This window comes from Pseudophryne corroboree, chromosome 4 (genome assembly GCF_028390025.1).
Source record: "Pseudophryne corroboree isolate aPseCor3 chromosome 4, aPseCor3.hap2, whole genome shotgun sequence".
Lineage (NCBI taxonomy): Eukaryota > Metazoa > Chordata > Amphibia > Anura > Myobatrachidae > Pseudophryne > Pseudophryne corroboree.
In genome coordinates, this window is record NC_086447.1 from 69,579,759 (window position 1) to 69,595,981 (window position 16,223).

Genomic DNA, 16,223 nt, shown 5'->3' on the forward strand with positions numbered 1-16,223 from the left:
ATAGTATAAGGGTAATGGATTCTTCTAAAAGTGAAACTGAAGAGGTTGTGATTATCGGTGATCAACAAAACTAAACATACGATTATTCCCATACCTACCTCACTGACCAACAAGCAGAAGATACTGCTCAAGTGTCCCCCTATCGAGGTTAGTGAAGTAAGGGGCAAACCTGGTCCCCATTGCTGTGCCAAGGATCTGAAAATAGAAAACATGATCATAAAAAATAAATAATAATAATAATAATAATAATTACAAACGGTGTACACAGTTGGACATAAAACACATTTAACTGTGGCCACAGATAGATAATAAATTATTGCACGAGTGCAGCTGTATTTATAAATATCTGTAACCAAGGCACCGCTGGTAGTTTGTTGATGCCACAGACTGTGAGATCTGGATGTCACAGTCTGTGGCATAAACAAACTAACCACCATGTGTGTACACTGATTTATCAGTATTATATAATAATGTTTTTCCAGCTGTGCCATGTATGAATCTTGCAACAGAGTTACCTCCTTTTTACAGATGTCCAACTGAAATTATATTTGCAAGTATTTCATTTATTTTTGTCCATTTCTTTATAAAGTAAAACTAGCTGTTCTATCCATTCTTCGCACAAGAGTTTCTGATTTCCCCGGTTGTAATTATAAATGTGTGTTAAAAATTTGGTAAATCTATAAAGATGTAAATTTGAGACGTCTTAATGTAAGTAAATATTAATCCATGGTTCTTGGCATTACCCGATGAGTTCCCACAGCAGATACGGTAAAAAGTGACAGGACCATTTTTATAGCTTATTAAATTCTACACACTGGAGGTACAATCCAAATTTTGATCCGATTGCCCGTTTGGGCGTTATTGTTCATGCAACATAAGCCACGCATCGGTAATGGCATCATTATGTCAACCCCCTTTTCATCCCCTTAAGGGAGATTTATTAAAATTCTAATTACGTAGTTTTCCTATTCCCACCTGAAGAATATCTATTTTACATTTCATCTTCCTAATGTATCAGGAAGTAAGAGAATTAGTGATGAGTGAGTGAGTGAGTGAGTGAGTGAGTGAGTGAGTGAGTGAGTGAGTGAGGGCTTTCACATTTGTATATATAAATAATAAATGTGTTATTTAATATTATATCTGTGTTAAGTTTTGACAATGTATTTTTGAATGCATACGTCACATTATTGCTGGTTGTATTAATATTTAGGGGGATTATTTATCAAAGCTTGGAGAGAGATAGTGTACCAACCAATCAACTTCTGTCTGTCATGTTACAGGCTGTGTTTCAAAAATGCAAGTTAGGAGCTGATTGGCTGGTACTTTATCTCTTTCCATTGTGTCTGTATCAAAGCTTTGATACATCTCCCCCTTATTTTGAATTAAAAGTAATAGATAGATAGATAGATAGATAGATAGATAGATAGATAGATAGATAGATAGATAGATAGATAGATATATAAATAGATAAAGGTGTGATTTAATAGATCTACAGTAATTAGACAGACAGTCATTAGGTTGACCACAGAGGGTAAATATGTAGTAGGTCAACAGGGTCAAAAGATTGACAGGGTCAAAAGGAAAATATGGAAAAGGTAGACAGTAGAAAAGGTCGACGGGTACAAAAGGTCGACAGGGTCAAATGCCAAACATGGAAATGGTCGACACGAGTTTTTACTTTTTTTGGGTGTCATTGTGTGTGTTTCAGCATATGTGACCACAATAGAATCAGAATCAGCTTTATTGGCCAGGCGTACTCACGTACACTAGGATTTTTTTGCGGTACAATGCATCGCCAAGCAGCAACATGAAGGGGGAATCAGGGGCGTCTTAAGAGAGGAGGGGGCCCGTGTGCATCATTCCGGGTGGGCACACTCCTCTCCACGGCGCCGTAGGCTCCGGCAATATGCCGGAGTCTACTGCGCATGCGCAGGTCTCCCGAAACATGGCGCCCGCATGTGCGGCGGCCATTTTTGATGTGTTCTTTGGCCGCGACGGCTGCCTCTGCAGCGCCCGGCGGTGGACTTCGGACAGGTGAGTATGAAAATATGGGTGCAATGTGTGCGGTGTGAGCCTGTGTGCACCCATGATAGAAATGCCAGCGGGGGGAATACATAGCATAAGAAGGGGGAAAACGTAGCATACATTACACACATTACACGTATGAGTTCATACCGCACATTGCAACTGTACCATAGACTCGACATATTAGACATAACATGTTAGACTTTTTATATATTGTTCAGCTGGTGGACAGCTAGTGGAAGAAGCTATTAGGGTAAAAGTATGCCCTTGCGGGCTCGCTTCAGTGGTCACGCTTCAAGAAAGGTTAATATACCCAATCGTAGTCTACATGGATTGTACAGTAAATCAAGCAAAGTTGAAAAATATGTAAAAAATATCCCCAAAACTAGTGTCGACCATTTCCATGTTGACCTTTTGACCACGTCGAATTTTTGAACCTGCTGACTTTTTCTACTGTTTACTGTTTGCAAGCTGACCTTTTGACCACTGTCATGTCGATCTTTTGAACCAGTCGACCTTTTGTACCTATTGATCTTAAGCACTGTCTACCTTTTACCTGTTGACTTTTTGACCCTGTCGACCTTTAGACCCTGTTGACCTAATGTATGTCGACCATATGGTGCCGACCTATTGACTGTTTATCTAGACACTGTCTATCTATCATCCGGATACAAATAGATAGATAGATAGATAGATAGATAGATAGATAGATAGATAGATAGATAGATAGATAGATAGAGTAATAACGTTACACATCTAGATTTTCTTCCTGCAAAAAGACTTCTATATTCTGTCCACTTTGAGGTTACAGACATTGTGTCTTGCCCAATACTTATGACCCGTACACACTGGCCGATATATCGGCCGTTCTATTGAATGGCCGATATATCGCGGGTCCGTCGGCCAGTGTGTATGTGCAATTTGTCTGTGAACTCCGTCGTTCACAGACATATCGCGTCTGCCCTGCAGCACAGCAGACTGCCAATATATCTACTGATATATTGGTGCATCTCAATGTGTGTAAGGGCGATCCGCCGACTGCCCATACACATACTACGGCAGCCGGCGGTGATGCCCAGTTCTTGACGTCAGTCCCCGACGGATCAGGCAGTGTGTATGCACAGCACACTGCCCGATCCGTCCGTAGGTATATTTGCAGATCAATTGTTCTGCAGATATATCTATCAGTGTGTACCCACCTTTTGAATAAGATGCTCCTAGAACCTTTCAGTGTAACCTCTTCGGTAAAGCGCATTTGTGACTACACTTTTACCAATTAACAAAGGTCTGAGAAATACAGTAACTGGAAAGCCACACATACTGTAGATCAAGTGCTGAGCAGATAATATAGTAATTTAAACTCCACTTACATTTAGATGGAAGGACAGTGAAATATTTTCAACCTTTTCCCAACTAGCAAAGAGAGCAGGATAACCTGGATAGTCTCATTTTGGAGAACATGCGCTTTGAAGGCCTGTCCTACTTGGTATGTTTATGGAACAGTAATGTGTGTGTGATGGAAACAGCAGCCTATAAAGACCTGCAGTTCTCTGCTTCACTTATACCCCTTTTACACTCGTAGAAAAATCCCGGGATATTGAACGTGAACGCGCATCATCCCGGGATTTTTGTGAGTGTGAATGGGTACAGGGACAATTTCCCGGGACGAGCATCCCGGGATTTCAACCCAGGTCTCGACCTGGGTTGAAATCCGGGACCGTCCCGGGAAGCTGTGCAGTATGAACAGGTATACCGGGTCAAGGCGACCCAGCACCCGTTCTCTGCATAGGAGGAGGCGGTGCTTGGAGAAGATTATCTCCAAGCACCGCCTCCGCTAGAGTCAGCGGTGACGTCACCGACCCGGCAATATGCCGGGTCGGCCCGCTAATGTGAAAGGGTCATTCCCAGGAATGTGTCCCGGCAAATATACCTTTCACTGCGAGTGTAAAAGGGGTATAATTGGCAATAGAAGAGCAAATACAATGAAGCAAAGCCATACATCTGTTAACAACTGTATGTAAGTAAGGCATTATACATTGCAACCAGATACTAATGACATCAATCAAACTGAGTAGGCAGTTGATTAGCATTTAAACAATGAAACCTTACTGCAGGACAGCACGGCAACAACAGATAACAACACAGAAGAACTAGCTATTATAATTGGTGTGCTCAATTATAAAAATTAATTAGTCATATGTGAGAGGGGTGCGGGTGCAGTGACTGCTAACGTGCCGATGTAGTCTCACCTAGCGTTGCACTCTTACCTTCAGGTCACGTAAACTTCAGCGGACCTGGGATCTTCACTGGAACCCGGACACGGTGATCCCCTTCCAGAAGCAGACGACAGTCAAACTAGGAAGGAAAGTAAACCAATTAAGGAGTACCAACTCTTCTTACAGAGGAAAAGACAATACTCCGAGGGTGACGGCGACCTTCACTGGTTGGGTAAAAGGTCATCACAGGCACAAAGCCTCAGCCACCCAAGTTTTCACATAACCACTTTCACACTGAGGTGTACTTTGGACCTTGAAAGTTGTGGGGGATACCGCACTGACCATAGATACTGTGCTTACCAGCATAAAGAAACTAAAACTAAACAAATATAAAGGTAAATTCCTCTTACTTTGTGTTGGTGGTGCACCCTGAGTCAGTATTGTACTAGGCAATTGAATAAGAAAAAATCGAAGACTCTTTTTTGGGTGCACTCTTGAGATTAGTCAAAAGAGGAATAAAATGTAAAAAAATGAAAACGTTTGTTTATTAATCCATCGTTAAAAATTAAACAGTTGGTGAGTACTAGACAAACATATAAACAACATACATAGTGGTTAAAAGCTTCACATAAATAGTCTCACTATAATAGGCAGTGCATAGGATAATCTCACATTGGGGGGACCAGATAAGTGGTATTAGTAGTCAATGATAGTCATCAAGACCCAAAATTGGTCAGTATTATGTGGACTCACGGGTATGCTCACAGGTTAGAGTTCAGAAGTTAGTCTTGAAAATTGCTAAACATTGAAGTAGAAACAAATTAACATATGACGGAATTCACACCTTAATTGCATGAACCGTTAGTGTGAGGATTGAGGAAACCGCAAAGATAACCGTGCATATTGGTACTTTAGAGGGTAGATAAAAGAGAATGAATCTGCTGTCAGCGTTAGACACAAAGTATGCCAATCACTCCAACCGCTACTAAACTCAGTTTTCCTAGGGGGTCTCCCATCCAAGTACTGACCAAGCCCAACACTGCTTCACTTCCAAGATCTTGTTACTCTGGGACCACTGATGAGACTTTACGTAAAAAAAAAAGGGTTATGAAGTGATTAGGAAAGATAAAAAAGAAATATATAGATGGATCTGCTGCCAGCATTAAGCAAAGGTATAAGAGGTAACACATCCCAAAAACCAATGGATTGCTGGTGAGAGTCCAGAATGTTAGCAAAAAAGATGTCAAAGAATGTGGAAAATCAGTATGCCTATGCAGAATTGGTTCAAATCAATTAAATTCCATTGGTAAAGACAATTAATAATATATTCAATACTGTCGATCAACAGGCAAAACTTATACAGAATTGGTTACAATCAATTAAATTCTATTAATAGAATAAGATGTACTGTATATTCGTCCAAAAATCTAATATCCAAGGAGAAAACGATATGAACCTATAGAGCAGATAGATGCAGCAGGTTTGCTGATCACAAGGTTGTTAATCCCTATATGTCAAAAGTATAGACAGAATAAAAACACATATGTGGCTACTCAGAGCAACAATGTAGCTTAGTAAGAGAGCCAAGTGTCCGTTAGATGTGAACGGATAGTAGGTGTAACAAAGGTACCAATTCAGTGACAGGCTCATTGTCCAGGTTCCATAATCCTGGTGTGCATGATTTTTCTCAAATAAGATAATCAAAACAACAGCGTTACACTATAATCATTTTTGCAGCATTAGGAAAGTGTTCACAAATGAATATAAATGGTATTGTCCCAATCTTAGATAAGATGGGGCGGTCAGCAGAGCCTAAAGCGGCAGCTACCCATAGTCTGCTTTGAAGGACAGCGGGGCTGGCAACGGCGGGACTAGCGGAGGTCAGTGGAACCTTTGTGCAGCATAAACCCAAGGTCCATATCGGAGGATGATGGAGCTGATGGAAGCGGGGCAGGTGGAAGACGCGTTTCGCCCGTACCTAGGGCTTGATCACTTCCTGTCTTGCCACTATGTTGTCCGGAAGCCTTTAACCTTGTTGGCACTGGTTGTGAGCCAATCAATCTTAGAGGTGTGACCGGGATATACGGCTCTTCCCAGAAGTTGTCAGTATTGCTCTCCTGTTAATGTTGCTCATGTCCTCCCCATGGCGACCACATACTCGGTTGTCCCTGCTGACGGGGGATCATGTAAATTCTCAGTATGGCAGGGAGAACCAGACAAGATGTAGGAGAAAAAACGAGACAAAACAAAAGTAAAATTAAAATGATTTAAATGTTGTTGACATAACAGAAATATTAAATATATTAAAATAATGCCTTATTAGAGGAATCAATACAATATGGTAGAATGGATTTAAATGGAATAATTAGATGAATCGACAGTAGGAAAGTTCTGATCAGAGCATAGAGGAATATATAGATAGCACTGTTGCGCCAGTTTTCAGAGGCATAGAACCAAAAGACTAATATACAGTAGATGGTAACTACTATGAAATGACACAGTATAAAGGATCAAGAAGGTAAGTATTCGGAGTCAGACTGAATATCTGTATAGCGTATCCGCATATCCTTATTACACTGAGTTTTTACTGTAAAATCAAAGATAAAATTATAGATACAAAATTATATAAAATAAAAAATAATAAAAATAGGAATAAATACCAATAAGCCCCAAAATAAATATTAAAGTGATGATTTAAGACTGTACGAGCGGCAAATACCAGATCTATTATAGGTGCCTATAAAGCAGCCAGTATTTACCCTGCACAGAAACAAAATAACCCACCCAAATCTAACTCTTTCTGCACGTTATATCTGCCCCCCACTGCAGTGCACATGGTTTTGCCCAACTGCTAACAAAAATCCTGCTGCGATCAACTTGGAATTACCCCCTTTGTGCAGTCATCATGTGCTGGTTCCCTGTTTAAAAGCCTGATAGGCAGTGGGTGGGGTGCTAATCACTATAGGGGTTCGCCTCTGGGGTGCAGAGCACCCACAATCTACCCCAGCCATACCACTCCAGGGGTTCACACAGAAAAGGGATAGAAGTGAGAATCAGTGTTCAGTGAATGAAATAGGCTGCTGAGTGTTAAAGAACCACTATTGTGTTAGGGACCTGTCCGACGAGGTCGCCGTGAAGTAGGTGGGCAGGCTCATATACAGGCCAATATATGCCAAAAACCTCAAATATTATGGCTGTTCTAACTTTAACAGTGTATGGTGCACCTGCACCCTTTTTCCTATATTGTAGTACTAAGTCCCAGCAAGGTAGCACATCCCATTATAAGAAGCCAGGGTGTCACATGTAACAAACATACAGTCACGATCACACTTTCAGACCCTAGTCTGATACATCCCTATTCCCAGTACTCTTTTTTCTTTCTTTTTATTCTTCTTTTCTTCTTTCTTTTTTTGTTCTCTCTTTCAATCTCCCCTTTTTTCTGCCCCCACTGTACATACTCACCCATTTTTTTTGTCTCCACACACCTCCCATTACGCACAAAAACCCACCTCACAGCACACTCACCCCCAAACCCTTTTTTGACATCCTAAATTTCTTTGCCATATGGTCTTCTCACAATTCTTTCCACAGATTTGTAATTTTCCTGCATGTAAATATATAAATATTTCTGTGGTGCATTCATGGCTTGGGATGTAAAGATGTACACATACATATGTACATGCATACGTACCTTGAGGTACACGCTTGTCCATGCAGGCACCTATAATATATCTGGTATTTGCTGCTCGTACAGTCTTACATCATCACTTTAATCTTTCTTTTGGGGCTTATTGGTATTTATTGCTATTTTTATTATTTTTTATTTTACATAATTTTGTAACTATAATTTTATTTTTAATTTTACAGTAAAAACTCAGTGTAATAAGGATATGCAGATACGCTATGCAGATATTCAGTCTGACTCCCAATACTTACCTTCTTGATCCTTTATATTGTGTCATTTCATAGTAGTTACCATCTACTGTATATTAGTCTTTCGGTTCTATGCCTCTGATAACTGGCGCATCAGTGCTATCTATATATTCCTCTATGCTCTGATCAGACCTTTCCTACTATCGATTCATCTAATTATTCCATTTGAATCCATTCTACCATATTGTATTGATTCCTCTAATAAGGCCTTATTTTAATATATTTAATATTTCTGTTATGTCAACAACATTTAAATCATTTTAATTTTACTTTTGTTTTGTCTCGTTTTTTCTCCTACATCTTGTCTGGTTCTCCCTGCCATACTGAGAATTTACATGATCCCCCGTCAGCAGGGACAACCGAGTATGTGGTCGCCATGGGGAGGACACGAGCAACATTAACAGGAGAACAATACTGACAACTTCTGGGGAGAGCCGTGTATCCCGGTTGCCTAGCAATCATCCGGTCACACCTCTAAGATTGATTGGCTCACAACCGGCGCCAACAAGGTTAAGGCTTCGGAACAACACAGTGGCAGGACAGGAAGTGATCAAGCCCTAGATATGGGTGAAACGCGTCTTCTGCCAGCCCCGCTGCCACCAGCTCCGTCATCCTCCGATCTGGACCACAGGTTTATGCCACACAAAGGTTCTGCTGACCTCAGCTACTGTAGTCCCGCTGCTGCCAGCCCCGCTGTCCTTCAAAGCAGACTACGGGCAGCTTCCGCTTTAGGCTCTGCTGACTGCTCCATCTTAGCTAAAATTGGGACAATACCATTTATATTCATTTGTGAGCACTCTATCCTAACGTTGCAAAAATGATTATAGTGTAACGCTGTTGTTTTGATTATCTTATTTGAGAAAAATCATGCACACCAGGATTATGGAACCTGGACAATGAGTCTGTCACTGAATTAGTATCTTTGTTACACCTACTATCCGTTCACATCTAACAGTTACACATGGCTCTCTTACTAAGCTACATTGTTGCTTTGAGTAGCCATATATGTGTTTTTATTCTATCTATACTTTTGACATACAGGGATTAACAACCTTGTTATCAGCAAACCTGCTGCATCTATCTGCTCTATAGGTTCATATCGTTTTCTCCTTGGATATTAGATTTTTGGACGAATATATGTCTGATTCTATTAATAAAATGTAATTGATTGTAACCAATTCTGCATAAGTTTTACCTATTGCTCGTCAGTATTGAACATATTATTAATTGTCTTTACCAATGGAATTTAATTGATTTGAACCAATTCTGCATAGGCATAGTGATTTTCCACATTTTTTGACATCTTTTTTTCTTGCTAACATTCTGGACTCTCACCAGCGATCCATTGATTTATGGGAGGTGTTACCTCTTATACCTCTGCCTAACGCTGGCAGCAGATCCATCTATATATTTCTTTTCTATCTTTCCTAATTCCTAATCATTTCGTATCCCTTTTTTTACATGAACTCTCATAAGTGATCCCAGAGTAACAAGGGTATCAATACCCCTACTATCATACCACACTGTAAACGCCCGACCCCGTCCGATCTTGGAAGTGAAGCAGTGTTGGGCTTCGTCAGTACTTGGATGGGAGACCCCCTAGGAAGACCGACTTTAGTAGAGGTTGGAGTGATTGGCATACTCTGTGCCTAATGCTGACAGCAGATTCACTCTCTTTTATCTACCCTCTAAAGTACAAATACGCACGGTTATCTTTGCTGTTTCCTCAATCCTCACACTAACGGTTCATGCAATTAAGGTATGAATTCCCTCATATGTGAATTTGTTTTTACTTCAATGTTTAGCAATTTTCAAGACTAACTTCTGAACACCAACCTGTGAGCATACCCGTGAATCCACATAATAGATGACTATCACTGACTACATGTGCACGTTGGAGTGGCCTGGGCCTAGTGCCCAGTAACACCCTTATTCATCTGGAGGGGGGGGGGGCACTTATACTTATACTGGGCCTAGTGCCCCATAATTAGCCACAGGCCAGAGGCCTGACAATTAGCTACGGACCTAGTGCCCGCCTATCATGGGGCAGGTTGAGTGACCTGGGCCTAATGCCCAGAGTCACCTTATATACCTACTTGACCGCTCGTGAACTAGAGCCTAATGCCCGCTAATGCTGGAACAGGCCTAATGGTTGAAATTATGCCCACAGGCCTAATGCCCACCTACTTTGCGCCCGATCCCTGTTGGTCTAGGGAGGGGAAAATGTAGGTCCTTAGAAGGGCCTACCTCACGGTAGAGAAGGCTGGAGTGGGGAACTTCACAGCTCTCTTTTTTCCCACCACTGCAGCGCTTCTCAGTCTTAGATGTGTTCTTGTGCCGCTGGCCCATCCAGGCCAGCTGCACCTCCGCCTCTTCTCTGCGTTCAGCTGCCGCTGGACATCTTCTTGCTGGACCACGCCGTCTTCTTGCCTCCTCCGCAGCCCTAGGAACTGCTCCCGCAACATCCTTCTTCTTCTTCTGGCACTCCCTGGCAGCGTCTGACGTCACCCGGAGGCAGGGACTATGATGCGGCGAGAGTTGATTGGCTCGCCGCGGCCACCTGTGATTGGCCGCCGATCCTATGAGTCCCTTTGCTGGCACTTTGGATTGGCCGCGGAGCCAAGTTCAAAGTGCCGCACTGCCCGACGCTGTACTTTGGCGGGCGCTGGGGACAGACCGCCCCAATGCTGCCCAGCACCACACCTTGCAAGGTACGCAGATCCCCTGCACGCCGCCACTGTAGCCCCATCAGCGCTGGGGCCAGATACACTACCCAGCGCTGTCTGCCACTTTGTCATGCAAGGGACACAGGTCCCCTGCATGCTGCTTTCTGGGGACTGGAACACATTTCTACACATACATAAAGTGATTGATAAATAACTGGCCCACCAAAAGTGCCTCTATGGGGCTTATGCAGAGCTGAATCCGGCTTTGCATTGTGTATGTTGTGTGAATTTTATACACTAATGCCTAGAAAATAAGGGGTACGCCGCTTAGGCGCATGGATCATTATGACCAAAGAAATACAACTGGGATAAGAAGAAGCATTCTCACGTAGGCAAAGCTCAGTGAGGTCATAGTCACACAAATGCAAAGATTTGCACATGCACCTGTTAGTAGGTGTATCTGTTGTACCTGCTATAGGGAAGTATAGCCCTCGTTCCAAGTTGATCGCACCAAGCAACTTTTTGCTGCTGGTGCGATCAACTAATCTCCGCCTATGGGGGAGTATATTTTAGCATAGCAATGCATGTCAGGCTCCGGAACCTTACCTCCGGCGGGTGCTCCCGCGGGTTACCGTTCTGCTGGTTGGCACGGCTGCGGCGGTGGGTCCTCCTGGACGGATGTGCGGCTGCCAAGGGCCGTGGGCCGTGGGTCTGGAGAGCCGGGCGCTGCGGCGGGGATCGCTGCGGTAAGGTCCTCTGGTGGTGACACAGTATAGTGTGTCAGAGACAGAAGCTGGCTAAAGCTGTGTACTAACAGCTAAGTATGTCTCCTGTGCTGGGAGCAGCCATGTTGGAGACCAGAGTATTACCAATGAAGTTCCCAATCTGTGTCCAGCCAATCCTGCGTGTTCTGCCCTTACAAAAGGGGGCAGGCCCAGAGGGAGAGTGCCAGTGCTTCAAGTTACCTCCTTGTGAAAGGTTCTCCAGCTCTGTGCTCCCAGGTTACTTCTGGTTCCCTGGTCCTGGTTGCTCTCATCCATCGGTTACCTAAACGCTGCTGCAGTCCTGCTGTCTAAGTCCGTTGCCACTCGTGGAAGCGCTTACGGGGTTCCAGGTCATAGAGGATCTCCAGTTGCTAACTGCGGTTCCCGCAACAGTCTTCATTTATTCAAAGTCCAAGCTCTTCAGCCTCGTCTTTCAATCACAAACCACAGTCTTCATTTATTCAAAGTCCAAGTTCTTCAGCCTCGTCTTTCAATCACAAACCAGTCTTCATTTATTCAAAGTCCAAGTTATTCAGCCTCTTCTTTCAATCACAAACCACAGTCTTCATTTATTCAAAGTCCAAGCTCTTCAACCTCGTCTTTCAATCACAAACCACAGTCTTCATTTATTCAAAGTCCAAGTTATTCAGCCTCTTCTTTCAAGCACAAACCACAGTCTTCATTTATTCAAAGTCCAAGCTCTTCAACCTCGTCTTTCAATCACAAACCACAGTCTTCATTTATTCAAAGTCCAAGTTTTTCAGCCTCGTCTTTCAATTTCAAACCACAGTCTTCATTTATTCACAGTCCAAGTTCTTCAGCCTCGTCTTCCAATCATAAAACACAGTCTTCAGTTCTTCTTTACCGGAGTTCTTCAGCTTCACTCTTCAAGTCATTTAACCATAGACTCTAATTCTTTCAGTTTCTACTATATCTCCAATATTCGTGTACAGTTTGATTATTCATTAAAACTACAGTTATCTTCCTACAAAGTCCTCCTTTTCTTTGCGCCCTCTGGCCAACGTTAACACTTAGTTTGGCTTCCACCCCATGAGGAGGAATTACATTCAGCCACCTCGTTTACTCTCCTCACAGGTAGCTGTCCCTTCAGCCAAAACTCGGCTGTTGAAACCCCCACTTACGCCGAGCGTGACAGTGAAGCCCTGCTATGCTAAAAAAAGTTTCACACAAAACAATACCAGCCCTGGACATACTTACCCTGTGCGACGGATCCAGCGATGATGGTCACGGCTTTGACGTCAGACATCCGCCCTCCGTTCGCCTGGACACGCCTGCGTTTTTCTTGCCACTCCCCAAAAATGGCTACAAACGGTAAGTTGACGCCCCGGAAAGCCTTCCTGCTGTCAATCTTCTTGCGGTCGCCGCAGCGACCGCTTTCTTCGCTGTCAGCGTCGTTGCTCGCCGGGCAACGACGCACGTGCACAACGCGCACGCCAGACCCGATCACACTGCTGCGAAGAAGTGTAGCGTGCAGTCGGGTCGGAATAAGGGCCTATGTGCTTATGGTGATGACTTGGTGGATAATGGCTGTATACAGCAAGCTGACTGTGCAGGAACATGTGCTTCTGGGCAGGGGAGTAGTCAGTGCTTTGTAGCGACATTCTGAATGGGCCCCTGACCTGATGCTTCTAGAGAGACGGATTTTGCAGCAATTGTTAATGTTATGCCCCATAATAGTGCTCTAGTTCATTTCATGAACCATAGTGGTGCCATAGATCACACTGTGTCACACTATAGAGCTGACAGTACACATTATGCAATATAGGGGATCGGTATGAAATACCTCCAATCAAAATCCCGACACCAATTGACCGATGGTCAAAATCCCGACAAGGTCAAAATCCCGACATGGACAAAATACCGACATTTAAAATACCGACAAGGTCAAAATACCGACATGCAGTTTTTGTTAGGTTTTTTGTGTGTATGTCGACATAAGTCAACATGGACACCATATAAAGTGTACTGCGTCCCCTAGCATGGCTCGCTGCGCTCGTCATGCTTCGGGCACGGTGCCTCGCTGCGCTCGGCACACTATTTTATTCCCCCTCCAGGTCCACTGGGATAGTAAAGTATGAACAAGTCGGTTTCAATGAAAAAAATCATGAAAAACTCATGTCGGTATTTTGACCTGTCGGCATTTTACATGTCGGTATTTTGACCTTGTCAGTATTTTAAATGTCGGTATTTTGACCATGTCGGGATTTTGACCTTGTCGGGATTTTGATCATCGGTCAATTGGTGTCGGGATTTTGAACGTCGGGATTGTGATTGGAGGTAAACTGACTGCATCCCCAATATAGTACCCCCAATTCACATCATGATATATACTGTAGTATAGTGTCTCCAGTTCGTAGGAATCAGTATGCGTTGCCGGCGCAGGGGGTCCCCACCTAGTGCCTAACCCTAACACCCCTCCCCCCCCCCCCCCCCCGCAGAGGTGCCTAATCCAACCTCCGTCCCTGCTCCCTAAACCTAACCCTCCCTCCCCCCGCAGCCTAACTGTAACAGCTCCTGGGGGTGCCTAACCCTAACCCCCCTTCTCACAGCCTAACCCTGACACTCCATTCCCACAGCCTAACCCTAACCACCCCCCGCAGCTTAACCCCCCCTGCCTGACAGCCAGCATCTTGACCGCATCCCAGTTCATTTTATGTCAAATTAGAGTACCCCCTGTTCATATAACACCAAACTACATGGTGCCTTCACTTCATATTATATACTGTAACATTATAATTCCCTTTTGTTCATTTTGTATCACATTACAATGATCAAGTCCAGCGGCATTACAAAATATAGTGTAGGACCCAAGGCAAAAGTTTGTAAGGGCCCCTATGTATCACCCAATGGGCCCCATAGCAGCTGCACTCCCTGCACCTCTGGTAGCTACACCCCTATATATAACACATGTAACTGTGACAGGGAAGGTGGCCCATCTCAGCTCTGGGCCCCATAGCAGCTGCACTCCCTGCATCTATGGTAGCTACATCCTGTATATAACACATGTAACTGTGACAGGGAAGGTGGCCCCTCTCAGCTCTGGGCCCCATAGCAGCTGCACTCCCTGCACCTATGGTAGCTACATCCTGTATATAACACATGTAACTGTGACAGGGAAGGTGGTCCCTCTCAGCTCTGGGCCCCATAGCAGCTGCACTCCCTGCACCTATGGTAGCTACACCCTGTATATAACACATGTAACTGTGACAGGGAAGGTGGTCCCTCTCAGCTCTGGGCCCCATAGCAGCTGCACTACTTGCACCTGGTTCCGGTATGAATGGTCGACCATGTTATGGTCGACAGTCATTAGGTCGACCACTATTGGTCGACATTGACATGGTCAACATTGACACATGATCGACACATGAAAATGGTCGACACATGAAAGGTCGACATGAGTTTTTTAACTTTTTTTGGTGTCGTTTTTTGCGTAATGTGACTGGGAACCCCAATTAGTGCAGCACGTCCCCTCGCATGGCTCCATTGATTTATGGGAGGTGTTACCTCTTATACCTCTGCCTAACGCTGGCAGCAGATCCATCTATATATTTCTTTTTTATCTTTCCTAATTCCTAATCACTTCGTATCCCCTTTTTTACGTGAAATCTCATAAGTGATCCCAGAGTAACAAGGGTATCAATACCGCTACTATCATACCACACTGTAAACGCCCGACCCCGTCCAATCTTGGAAGTGAAGCAGTGTTGGGCTTCGTCAGTACATGGATGGGAGACCCCCTAGGAAGACCGAATTTAGTAGAGGTTGGAGTGATTGGCATACTCTGTGCCTAACGCTGACAGCAGATTCACTCTCTTTTATCTACCCTCTAAAGTACAAATACGCACGGTTTTCTTTGCTGTTTCCTCAATCCTCACACTAACGGTTCATGCAATTAAGGTGCGAATTCCCTCATATGTGAATTTGTTTCTACTTCAATGTTTAGCAATTTTCAAGACTAACTTCTGAACACCAACCTGTGAGCATACCTGTGAGTCCACATAATAGATGACTATCACTGACTACATGTGCACGTTGGAGTGGCCTGGGCCTAGTGCCCAGTAACACCCTTATTCATCTGGAGGGGAGGGGCACTTATACTTATACTGAGCCTAGTGCCCCATAATTAGCCACAGGCCAGAGGCCTGACAATTAGCCACGGGCCTAGTGCCCGCCTATCATGGGGCAGGTTGAGTGACCTGGGCCTAATGCCCAGAGTCACCTTATATACCTACTTGACCGCTCGTGAACTAGAGCCTAATGCCCGCTAATGCTGGAACAGGCCTAATGGCTGAAATTATGCCCACAGGCTTAATGCCCACCTACTTTGCGCCCGATCCCTGTTGGTCTAGGGAGGGGAAAATGTAGGTCCTTAGAAGGGCCTACCTCACGGTAGAGAAGGCTGGAGTGGGGAACTTCACAGCTCTCTTTTTTCCCACCACTGCAGCGCTTCTCAGTCTTAGATGTGTTCTTGTGCCGCTGGCCCATCCAGGCCAGCTGCACCTCCGCCTCTTCTCTGCGTTCAGCTGCCGCTGGACATCTTCTTGCTGGACCACGCCGTCTTCTTGCCTCCTCCGCAGCCCTAGGAACTGCTCCCGCAA

General features: G+C 44.1%; 1 protein-coding gene and 2 pseudogenes across 1 annotated transcript in view; 2 read left to right on the forward strand and 1 right to left on the reverse strand.

Annotated features, from left to right (window-relative positions):
• LOC134911113 (allurin-like) overlaps positions 1 to 4,475 on the reverse strand; it is a 151,009-nt gene extending 146,534 nt beyond the window's left edge. Inside the window, exons 1-2 of the mRNA XM_063919484.1 lie at positions 4,293 to 4,475; positions 99 to 195 (exon numbers count right to left, since the gene is read on the reverse strand). The gene's annotated coding sequence lies outside the window, so the exon portion shown is untranslated. The remainder of the gene's footprint in view (positions 1 to 98; positions 196 to 4,292) is intronic.
• Positions 4,476 to 9,679: 5,204 nt separating this feature from the next.
• LOC134912197 (5S ribosomal RNA) lies at positions 9,680 to 9,798 on the forward strand (annotated as a pseudogene).
• A 5,470-nt stretch (positions 9,799 to 15,268) lies between these two features.
• On the forward strand, positions 15,269 to 15,387 carry LOC134913039 (5S ribosomal RNA; annotated as a pseudogene).
• Positions 15,388 to 16,223: the final 836 nt, after the last annotated feature.